This window comes from Crassostrea angulata, chromosome 3, assembly GCF_025612915.1.
Source record: "Crassostrea angulata isolate pt1a10 chromosome 3, ASM2561291v2, whole genome shotgun sequence".
Lineage (NCBI taxonomy): Eukaryota > Metazoa > Mollusca > Bivalvia > Ostreida > Ostreidae > Magallana > Magallana angulata.
Genome location: NC_069113.1, coordinates 33,689,396 through 33,701,828, shown reverse-complemented (window position 1 = coordinate 33,701,828; position 12,433 = coordinate 33,689,396).

The following is a 12,433-nucleotide window of genomic DNA, read 5'->3' as shown; positions in this document are numbered from 1 at the left end:
TGTTTAGGCTAGTACGCCTTGCTTTACCAAACATGACGTGAAATGTATGAACTGAAATTACTTTGCTGATATTTTCTATTGAGAATGGTTATAAGGAATGTAAGTCAACTAGAGATACCGGGTAAAACTCTCCTAAATAAGTACAACTGTCAAAATAAGATTCTCTCTCGTGTGCATCTTCCCATGTCATGGGGTTCTGATGCACATCTTTCCGGTCCACTCTGCTCCTCTAGATCTTCCTGTGGGGAACGGAGTGGACCGAAAACACTTGGCTAGCAAAGATGTCTCAATCGGGTGCAGAATTATGGTAAAATCATGTAAGTTTTAAAAACTATCTTTCTCTTTAAATCGTTATCATACAGATGGAAGATAAAAGAGTAAAACAGGAATTCTGAATCCTAATTGATTATATTTTTCTAGCAATAGTATCTGCAAGAATTTGATGAGTGATGACTAAGTTCTGTTTGTCAAGGAAGTGTGAGTGTTAATGAGTTGTATCCATAGCACTAGTGTGAGGAAGGTGACTTATTACTGTCCATGTAAGGAAAACCAATCAGTGATGATAGAATTATTGATAAAACAGAAACTGAGAACATTTGAATAAACTATTTGTATTCAAAGAATGAGATCCCGTTACGCATGGTAGAGGTCACTTTTTTATAAAACGAAATACCCGGTATATGGACTTCGAAGATTTTGGGTCAAGAGTAAATAAAAATGTCACGCATTCTGACTAGTTATTCATTGGAATGATTAATGCACAATCTATGATATTTTAGACCCTATATAAAAGTTACACTGCTTTCTGGTTTGTGACCCTGTCCTTAGAAAATATCGAGCTGAAGAATGAAGGAATATTAATAATGTTAGATTAATGGTAAAAAATTTCAAAATGTTAAACAATTTTTTTTCCATGAAAAGTTCTCAATAGCAGAGAAATGATTTGTTGATAGACCGTATCTTAAAAAATTGGAACCCTTTCGTTATGCAACTGTAATTTATACACTAAAACTATTTTAATAAATCAAAAATCACTTTTTATATCTTCTATTTGTATTTTAAAATGTATTTCATATATATATAAAAGAAGATAAAACGCAAACTACACTAAAATATGTATACTGATAATGCATATAAAGCATTTTTCAACAACAAAAAACATACAATACGAATGAAAAATATGAAATGCAGATAAAAAGAAGCGAAATGTTGCAACGTTTTCCGTCCCATAAATTCTAAACAATCTCATATGTCCTTTCGCGATTTGTATTATTGTAAAAAAAATTGTTAAATCAGTTGCATATAAGACACTTAAAAACCTGAATTTGACTTTGATTAATACAAACTATTAAAATTCATTTAAACGCATCAAGGAAAGTAAAATAAAATCCATCATTTTTGTAAAAGAAAATTATTTAAATAAGTGAAACTTAAGTTTTTAAGGTATTTTTTCTTTTTATGTTGGTTTATTATTAAAATATATTTAAACAGCTGAAAATATATGCCACATAGAAACCTAACTTACTAACTAACTAAATATAAAAAAAATAATAAAATAAGGAACTGAATACATGCGCAAATATAATAGATGAAAAATATATGCATTGAAACGATACTGTTTAATAGGTAATATTTCGTATATGCTTATTTAAATGAACATTATAAGAGGCATAAATACTTTGTACTTTCATGCCAATCAAATATGAAGAGAAAGGGGCCATGTTTTAAGAACTATAAGTGTGCCACTGTTTCTCTGTGTTAAACCATTTAGTCTTGTCGTATAATTATTCGCGATTTTAAAGGGAAAACATCAAACTCATATCAATTTCCAGAGAAATTTTAAGACGTATGACGTTGTGGATGAAATTTCGTGAAGACTAATTTACTGCAATTAAAGAAGTAAGTGGTATGCAACGCCCTGTATAAATCAAATAGAATGCGATAAAATTGTTTACCCTTTTACAAAGAGAAAAGGAGCAGAAATTCGTTGCTTTGAAGCTATAAATTGCTCGATTATTCTGTCATGTTATCAAAGTTCTTTTTCTTCAATTTCTATGTCATAATCAATTTTGATCCGTTAAATATTAATATCTGATCAAAATCACGTGTTAACAATGTTCTTCTTTCAATAAAACGACAGAGTACAAAAGTTCAACTATATTGCCCAAAACATATTTCTGGAGAACAGAATCTAAAAAAAAGTTTTGTTAGTGTCCATGGCCATTGACGAAATAATAAAGATGAAAGATAAAGATGTTACAAACCAAATGAATTTGACTTTACATTTTGAACAAAAATGGTTTTTAAGTAACAGAAAAAAATTGTTTTAGAAATTTGTCGATTACTGAACGAAAACAAAAAATCATTTTACTTTTATCTTTCTTAAGTGTATGAATTTCTCAATGCCGTTTGCTAGCACATGTGCAAATATTCTTGCATCAGTTGATTCATCAATGAAAAAATAATTGTAATTTAACAACTTCTGAGTCATATTTTCTTCGGTGGTTTGTCGCTTTATAGAGAAACCTTCATCATTAACAACACATTACTTACTCTTAGATGTTTTGTACAATTATCGACTGCAGTAACGTATCATCTGAGCCAATACTCATATTACGATACACAGTTCATTAAGAGAAAACGTTAATTAGTGTTACTCAACCTGTCAATTAAGCTATCAGTAATGTACACCCCCACAAAACTGTACAGCCTATTTACTGCTCTGATCTCCTTACCAGTATCAATCATTGAATGAGGGGTTTACTCGTAAGATCAGCGACAATGCCTAATTCTTCATTGGCCCCTTTGATTTTCTTTCTCCATAGGTCATCTAGAGCATTACACAGTAATTCAAAGGGTCAGTGGAAGTAATTTATCTGTTCTGTGCTTTGCTGTAGGCCATTTTCATCGTACACTTTGTCACGAAGGTCCCTTTTTTTCTCTCAGAATATTTCAAAAATGGATAGCAACCGCATATGTACGTCTTTCAATGGAATTAATTCTTTGGATAGGTATATGCATTCGGTGACGTTCTAATTTTAATGTAAATGAACTTTATTTAAAGTACTAAATATTCCGATTACCGTGTGTGGAGAGAGAGAGAGAGAGAGAGAGAGAGAGAGAGAGAGAGAGAGAGAGACTTGATTGATTTTGTATCGTTTTGTGTAGACCTATTGTCTTCATTCCGTAGACAAATGATGTCGCTTCGAAAACCGGACGAACACCCAGTTCGAGTAAATACCACGCCTGTGCTCAAACTATCCCCACTTTTATTTTAGCTGGAATAGTTAACTATAATTTAAATATACCACACCCTAAATTTGACAAAGATTGAGAATAATTTCGTGTATTCACGACTAATTTCAATCTTTAACGGAACAATCATTAATTAAGATATTTAATTTCTGTTTAAGCTTAGATTGTTGAAGTTTAAAGATTTTAAAAAAAAAATCTATTTAAAGAAATCGTTCCAATCAAAAGCTTTATTTTGTTGACAGTTCGATAAAAGGTTATTAAAGTGGGATAAAAGCCATGTATTTTGTAACAAGGAATTTTAATTCGATACCTGTCAATACCAGCCTTTTAAATTGAGTTAGAAAAATGTCAAAAGAGCATTTCAATAGATTTTAGTGCACAGCACGTAGCGCATTTTTTTTTTTTTAAAAAAAGATATCTTTCATTTACCCAAATGCAAAATATAATTTTTTAAAAAGAAAAGACTTTATTCAAATGATATTTGTAAGACGATTTTCGTGTATTTTCGTTTAATTTGGAATTTTTAAGTGTTTATCTTGATATTATTTGAGTCAATTTAAAGGCAATGCACAAAAGTATTTTTTGTATTTCCAACAATCTGTGCTGCTTCATCAAGCTTATATTTCCAAAGATAGTTCTAAATGTGAAGTATAGCAAGCAATAATTCCCACAAAATAATAATAAAAACACATATCATGTTTACTCCAGAGGAGAAAATGATGTGGAATACATCTTCTTATTCGTTTTTATCATAAATTAACCGTTCCTGACGTTTAACACATTCATTTTAGGTCTAAAAGTGGAATTTTCACTTCAACATTTAAAATGTGAATAATTGCTTTGTTTACATAGCAAAGAATTTTAAATTATAAGAAACTCGCTTATAACTCAACAAATGACACTCAAATTTTAGTTGCCCATTAAACTGCGTTATTGAAGCATTGTAAACTTTAAAATCGGGAAAAACTTTTTGACCAAAATCGTGACCATATCCCTTCAAAAAAAATTCGTTAATTTGACCAGCAAAGTTTGTTTTGAAGAGCGCTGATGTATATTTGCTATAAGGTAAAATCCTTACCTATGCACGCGTGTACAGAACTTATACTAAAGGGACCTAGAGACGATTAGAGCTCAAATTTTTCTGTTTTCTCCCATTTTTAATATTGTTAAAATTGACATTAATTTTGTAATGCTTCAGAAAGATTTGAAAGTTATATATAAAGTTAGAAGCATGATACAGTATTAAAGTTTTGTTTTGTCAGCAAAGCTCAAGTCTTGGTATTTTTTTACAAATGTGAAGTATCGGTTAAAGGTTCAATCTAATGTTGCTATTTTGTTCATAACATTATTTGTGAACTCAAAGATTCAGTTTTTCTTGTTCGTTAATTGTCATTTTGTTAAAAGAAATAGTAAATTCTTTACGTTATTTGTAAAAATAAAATCCAATAAGTCTCAAGTCATGTTAACCTAACGATGAATTCTTACCTTGTTACCAGTAACTTGACCATTCAAAATGCATCAGTAAAATATTTTATGTATGCTAAAAATAAAAAAAAAAGTAATGTCTAGATCTTTTGAGGATCTCATTTTTATGTGTATGCTCATAGTTTATTTTCTGGTGAACTCGTTCCAAAAAAGGCGTAATACCTCATAGAAAAACAAATCGACAATGATCAAATACCACATAAGTTAATGGAAATTGTTTATTCAAGTATGTTTGTGATAGACATTCACAATACTATTAAGTCTACAACATAACTATGTAGATATTAAAAATAGTATTGAGAATTAGGTTGACAGACCAACGTCATGCATTTACGTTACCATTTTTGTAAACGTTCAGTGACATTATATTTGCAAAACATTTCGAACGATAACCCATTAATGCAATTTAAATGAACTATTAATTGGTAAAATAAATCTGAACATATTAATATTGGTTTTGATAGAAGTGTGAAGTTCTCTAAAGGAGTATTTTTAGCATGTTATCCTTTTATGAAAAGAAAAAGAAAATATATTGCTTTGCAACAACATCTCATATCCTAACATAGTATTACTGCTTACTGGAATATGAACTATTCTTTTTTTTCAACAAAAATGATCTTAGATATTCATGAACTTGTTAAAAGTGAAGCTGCTTATTTCAAATTTCAAGGAGAAAGTCTTCTTTAGTGCTTCTAAAATGGTTGATAAAATTATTTGTAAAGTCTATATTCCTGTTGTCAAAAGTTGTTATTTCGAATAATATGTAAAGACTATATCTTTACATATTTTTTAAAGCAATTAAAAAAATAAAATGATTACATTTATTATGTCATTATGAATTTTAGAACTCAGTCGAAGCGCATTTAATTGATTTGACCTAGACATAATTTTATAAGGTATAGATCTAATGAATGAGTACAGACTGTTTTTTCTGGTGCTTAGCCATTATAGACATCAACTGATTTAACTTTACATTTGTCCGTAAAGTGAAAATGTGAAATAAAATGACAACCAGGCCTCGGAATCATGTAGCATTTTTAAACTTACATGTAAGTCCAAATTTTAATTATTCATAAAATCATAATATCTCGTAAAATTACACTTTAAATTTGTAAATTTGAATGACAGTAAGACAGTAAACAAAGTTTGACTAGTTCTAAGTCGAAGACTGTATCATTATCTTGGGGCCAGAATACATTGCAAGAATAGAACCCCCCTCCCGATTTCTTCAATATTCATTGAAAACGACAGTTTTACACAGATTTTAAGTACGTCATATACATGTATATTACTTTGATACATCCTTGTGTGCGCTATTGCTGTGGCGTATCATATTATTTCTAATTTTCAAAACAATATAGCCTTCTTTTTTTCACTAAAACTTGGTCTTAATTTGAAGAAATGTTTGAAAATCGATTACGAATAGCTTGTTCATCGATATTCCCCAATGTCATGAAGGAAAAGTACAGAGACACATAATTCATAACTAAACATATGAGAGAGAGAGAGAAAGAGAGAGAGAGAGAGAGAGAGAGAGAGAGAGAGAGAGAGATGTTCTGTATGTTTTCGAATCATCGTTGATTCGAAAGTAGCAGGACGGTTGATATCGACAGAAAAGGTTCACTTGAATGTCTTTGGAATTTGTCAAACATTTAATTCAGAATAAGTTAACTATGATAACTTTTATAATTCCATGATTTGACAACTCCTCTTTCCTTTTTCTTATCGTTGTATATTTTTTGCACTAGATAAAAACAGTAAACATTAAATAAAAATATTAAGTCTCTTAAAAAAACGTGGAAAGAAAACTTAAAGGCAATTTTTGGTTCAGAATATATTACATCAGGTTGCATTTAAACATCAAATAATAAAACCGAACAATCAACTTGTGTAATTGCAAAAAAAAAAAAAAAAAAAAAAAAAGTATAATGAACACAAGATAATTATTTTGTACCTTGAATAAAATGTTATTTGACCAGAATAGTAAATTTTTAAAGCTTACTTCTTCAAAATTTAATCAAATTATTTTGTACAAATTAAATAAACATATTGCAATTCTTATCATTACAATCGGTCAACCAACTGGAATAAAGAACACAGATTTGTCAAAAAAAACATCTAGCGTCCATCAAAGTTCACTTTCAGTCTTAAATAAATTCTGTCTTACATCACAAGACCATTCGTTCTGTTGGTTTTTTTTTCACAAAAAAGTAATAATAGTACGATCCACTTGTCAAGTCTCTGGTGGAAGACCTGTCTGAGATCTCCGTTTTATCCAACGCCTAAAAGATGGCATCTTCGTTGTAGATGAAGCCCATGAATGTCCAAACGCTGGAAATTCAAAGTGCATTTGTAACTCCTTCGTCACACATATCTTCATACCGGTATCACGTTGTCGTAAAAATGTAAAGTTAACGTTGTCATTGGGGTAGCAGGAACAGAAAAAATCCGACTGTATCTGGTATTTCCTTCATCTTCACTTAAAGTCGATTTTTTCAAACAGGAATTAAGAGGAACGAAATAATTCTCGTTACGGGGTGTGTCCGTTAAAGATATGTCACTCCGTCGTGGTAGAACTATCGCCATGACTTAAAAACGATTGAACAGAGATCTGTTTATAGCTTGTTTAAAAATGTGCTGAATTTTTTTTTCAAAGTGCTTTTTATACTGGGGATATTAGGTAGGCGGTCCCAAATCACCTTAGGCCTTTTTAAGGAGACGACTTCAATTACAGCGTAATTTTATAATAAACCCATGTACGAAAAAAGAAGAAAGAGTTTGATAAGTTTGGTTGATCATAATCTTATCGACTTTCAATAAACAACTTGGGCCTAGTTAAGAGATATCATAAATTCAATATGTTCGTCATGTTTAAGAATAGTTTGAACGACAATTTGAAAATAGATCAATTGGAACCCGTTTAATAGAAAGTAAAGAAAAACTTTACAATATAAATGGACAGTTGAGTTATTTAAAAATGGATAAACCTAATGTTTCATAAGAAATCAGAGTCAGTATTTTTTTTTCGATTAAAATTTCTCTCATTCTTTTGGAATGAATTGAAAACTACTTGAAACCTAAATATGTGCAACTCAGAGTTTCATGAATTCGTAGTAAAACTGAACTATCATGGAACGTAAACGGTTAAATGGTATTTTAAATATACAATGAGAAAGAATAAATCCTGGTATAATATTTTAGATACTGAAATATTCTCTAGCCATTAAAACATCATCTTTATTGATCGATGACATTTGTTTTTTTTATTCGACGTTTATTATTGTTCTTAGAATCGGAAGTCGAGTTTTGAATTTCAAATGGAAATTATGTCCTCTGATTGCCCGGAAGTTGTTCATTTGCTTATTACCATCTTTCACAGATGCATTTTTTTTTATGTATTTTCTTCTAATTTGTTAATAAGATATTAATTTTTTTTTCTTTGACTTATGGTCCATAAAATATATACATCGCAAAGTGTTACAGGTTTCCGCCTTCTATAATATTACGCATGCGTATTTATTATAAACAAAACACACGCAGGGCTCGCGAAGATTCTCAAGGACATGTTTGTTGATAGAAATATGTCTTTTCTACTTCTTCCAGGCAAATATTGTTCAAAGATTTTAAGATAACCAGAATTATTAATTTTTAGAATGCATTTTGCGTTTTCTTTTTAAAATTTCATCACAGGAATTGCTACATACTAAATTCATTTTGTAAGTGAGGCCCCTTGAGGGGTTATTTGACATATTTATGTCTGTCCATGTTAAAATGAACTGAAATTGATAAACCATTAGAAATTAAGAAGTAATGATGTGTTCCTTTTAGAGAGTCCCTTTTACCTTTTATACCATGATGACCGTAGTCAGGCGAAGATCTTGTATTTTTCATCAGGTGTCAATTACTGTCAATGAAAATCCACGTGGTATACAAATAAATGATATGAGATTAATCCGATTTGTACAACCATTTAATTTCCGGAAGCTCATAATTACATTTATTAGGTTTGTGAAAGGAATTTTTATGCACTTTAACTGTCAAAATCAACGTTATTTCTTATTTTCTAACGAAACAATGGGTAAATTTTAAGTAAAACACACATGATTTTCAACTGTATTGTCTCTTTTTAAGCGGGTTGGCAGTTTTAATTTGACTCTATCTAAAGAAAATGTTGGCTTATAGACATGAAATAAGACAGGTATATTTTGGTTTGGAACTACGCACATTATCACATCAGATAAGTTTACATTTTATTCGACGAAAAAAACTCAATATTTATTGGAAAGTGTTTAATTTTTATGGCGTTTATTTTATGATGCTTAAATCTAATCATACAAATCAAAAAGTATGTAAGTAAATGTTACATTTTATTATATGTATTTCATTTATTTATTTATTTCCCTTTTGAAAAAAGGCGAAAACAACTTTTTAAAAATATAACGTTTTTAATGAAATGTATCATCTTCAAGTTAAAGTAAAAGATTTAAAGTTTAAAATATACATTCAAACAAAGTATATATGTAAAGTATATAATTCAGAATGCTACGCAGGTTAGCCAGACCCCAAAATCATTGTTGGCCTCCTCAGATAAGGTGCCTGCATATGCTATCAGCTGTAGCTTATGATAGTCTACTGACTTGCCTATCATACAATTTAAAGAAACTGTATGTAAACATGTAACTCTAATTATAAACATCATTTCTAATATGAAGTCAATGTCTCTGCTACATGAATACCGTATGTGGTTTTTCTATTGTTCATTTCAAGATAAACATTCGCAGGACAGTATATCTGGACCTTTAAGGTGCACTACTGGGAGTAGGGGGTTAAGAAGTGCTATCGTGAGCCCGATGCTCATTCACTTCACAGGATCGTTAACTTTTTTTTCTGTCTCTATCTTTTGCGTATTTAAGGTCAAGATCTAGTAAATGAAAGGTGCCTACAGGTTTATAAATTCAAGATATGAATTCGTTTAATGATGCTTCATAACAATATCTTTGTTTCATAGGGTGTACCGGGGCTTAAATTTTTGGTAAACACTATGAAAAATCATGTTTTAAACTGTCATTTTCAATGAAATTTGAAGGATAAAAGTAACAAATTTAGGAGTTTTGTCCATTTTTGACTAATGAAATATATGTAAAAATACGGAAAAAGATTCATCAAATCAATTATGACGTCATATTGGTTCTAGCACCAAAAGGTCTTGAATCATTTACTAGATCTCGACCTTAACCGGAAGACCTTGTAGTGATTGGTCATGTAGTACTAGTGTTTCTTTTTTTTCTTTCTTATTAGTTTCCCCCTTTTTGATCTTAGACACAGTAAATTTTCAAGACACGAAACTTACTTGGATGATAGACATTAGATTTGAAGATGTCTTAAACGGGTTTCATTTTGTCGACAGTCACTTTCGGTCCTCATCGGAAGGGTTTAAACAAATGAAGTTGTTTATGAGAGTATCTGTTTTTCTTTGACACGCAAAGCTCAGGTGAGCTAAAAAGTAAACATTATATTTCAATGAAAATAAATCTTCAATGTATCTCCCTAGACAAAGACAAATATATCTTGTTGGAATTGATAGTTTTTGAGGCCCATTTTAAAAATGTTGAAATGTATGACCCCCAGGGGAAGGGTGGGGCCACAATGGGGGGGGGGGGGGTCAAAGTTTTACATAGGAATATATAGAGTAAATCTTTAAAAATCTTGATCTCAGAAACTAATCAGCCAGGAAAGCTGAAACTTGTGTGGAAGCATTCTCAGGTAGTGTAAATTCAAAGTTGTGAAAATCATGACCCCCGGGGGTAGGATGGAGCCACAATGGGGTTCGAAGTTTTACATAGGAATATATAGAGTAAATCTTTAAAAATCTTCTTCTCAGAAACGTATCAGCCAGGAAAGCTGAAACTTGTGTGGAAGCATCCTCATGTAGTGTAGATTCAAAGTTGTAAAATTCATGACCCCCGGGGGTAGAGTGTGGCCACAATGGGGGCTTGAATTTTTACATAGGAATATATAGAGTAAATCTTTTAAAATCTTCTTCTCAGAAACTAATCAGCCAGGAAAGCTGAAACTTGTGTGGAAGCATTTTCAAGAAGTGTAGATTCAAAGTTGTGAAAATCATGATCTTGGGGGGTAGGGTGGGGCCACCATGGAGGGGGGGGGTCAAAGTTTTATATATGAATATATAAAGTAAATCTTTAAAAATCTTCTACTCAAAAACTAATCAGCCAGGAAAGCTGTAACTTGTGTGGAAGCATCCTCAGGTATTGTAGATTCAAAGCTGAGAAAATCATGATCTTGGGGGGTAGGGTGGGGCCACCATGGAGGGGGGGGGGTCAAAGTTTTACATAGGAATATATAGAGTAAATCTTTTAAAATCTTCTCCTCAGAAACTAATCAGCCAGGAAAGCTGAAACTTGTGTGGAAGCATCCTCAGGTAGTGTAGATTCAAAGTTGTGAAAATCATGACCCCCAGGGGTAGGATGGAGCCACCATGGGGTTCGAAGTTTTACATAGGAATATATACAGAAAATCTTTTCAAATCTTCTTCTCAGAAACTAATCAGCCAATTGTGAAATTCATGACCCCCGGGGTAGGGTGGGGCCACAATGGGGGCTTGAAGTTTTACATAGGAATATATAGAGTAAATCTTTAAAAATCTTCTTCTCAGAAACTAATCAGCCAGGAAAGCTAAAATTTGTGTGGAAGCATTCTCAAGCAGTGTAGATTCAAAGATGTGAAAATCATGACCCCCAGGGGTAGGGTGGGGCCACCATGGGGGTCAAAGTTTTACATAGGAAAATATAGAGTAAATCTTAAAAAATCTTCCTCACAAAAACTATTCAGCCAGGAGAGCTGAAACTTGTGTGGAAGCATCCTCAGGTATTTTAGATTCAAAGCTGTGAAAATCATGATCTTGGGGGGTAGGGTGGGGTCACAATGGGGGGTCAAAGTTTTACATAGGTATATATAGAGTAAATCTTTAAAAATCTTATCCTCAGAAACTAATCAGCCAGGAAAGCTGAAACTTGTGTGGAAGCATCCTCAGGTAGTGTAGATTCAAAATTGTGAAAATCATGACCCCCAGGGGTAGGATGGAGCCACCATGGGGTTCGAAGTTTTACATAGGAATATATACAGAAAATCTTTTCAAATCTTCTTCTCAGAAACTAATCAGCCAATTGTGAAATTCATGACCCCCGGGGGTAGGGTGGGGCCACAATGGGGGCTTGAAGTTTTACATTGGAATATATAGAGTAAATCTTTAAAAATCTTCTTCTCAGAAACTTATCAGCCAGGAAAGCTGAAATTTGTGCGGAAGCATTCTCAAGCAGTGTAGATTCAAAGATGTGAAAATCATGACCCCCAGGGGTAGGGTGGGGCCACCATGGGGGTCAAAGTTTTACAAAGGAAAATATAGAGTAAATCTTTAAAAATCTTCCTCACAAAAACTATTCAGCCAGGAAAGCTGAAACTTGTGTGGAAGCATCCTCAGGTATTTTAGATTCAAAGCTGTGAAAATCATGATCTTGGGGGGGTAGGGTGGGGTCACAATGGGGGGTCAAAGTTTTACATAGGTATATATAGAGTAAATCTTTAAAAATCTTATCCTCAGAAACTAATCAGCCAGGAAAGCTGAAACTTGTGTGGAAGCATCCTCAGGTAGTGTAGATTCAAAATTGTGAAAATC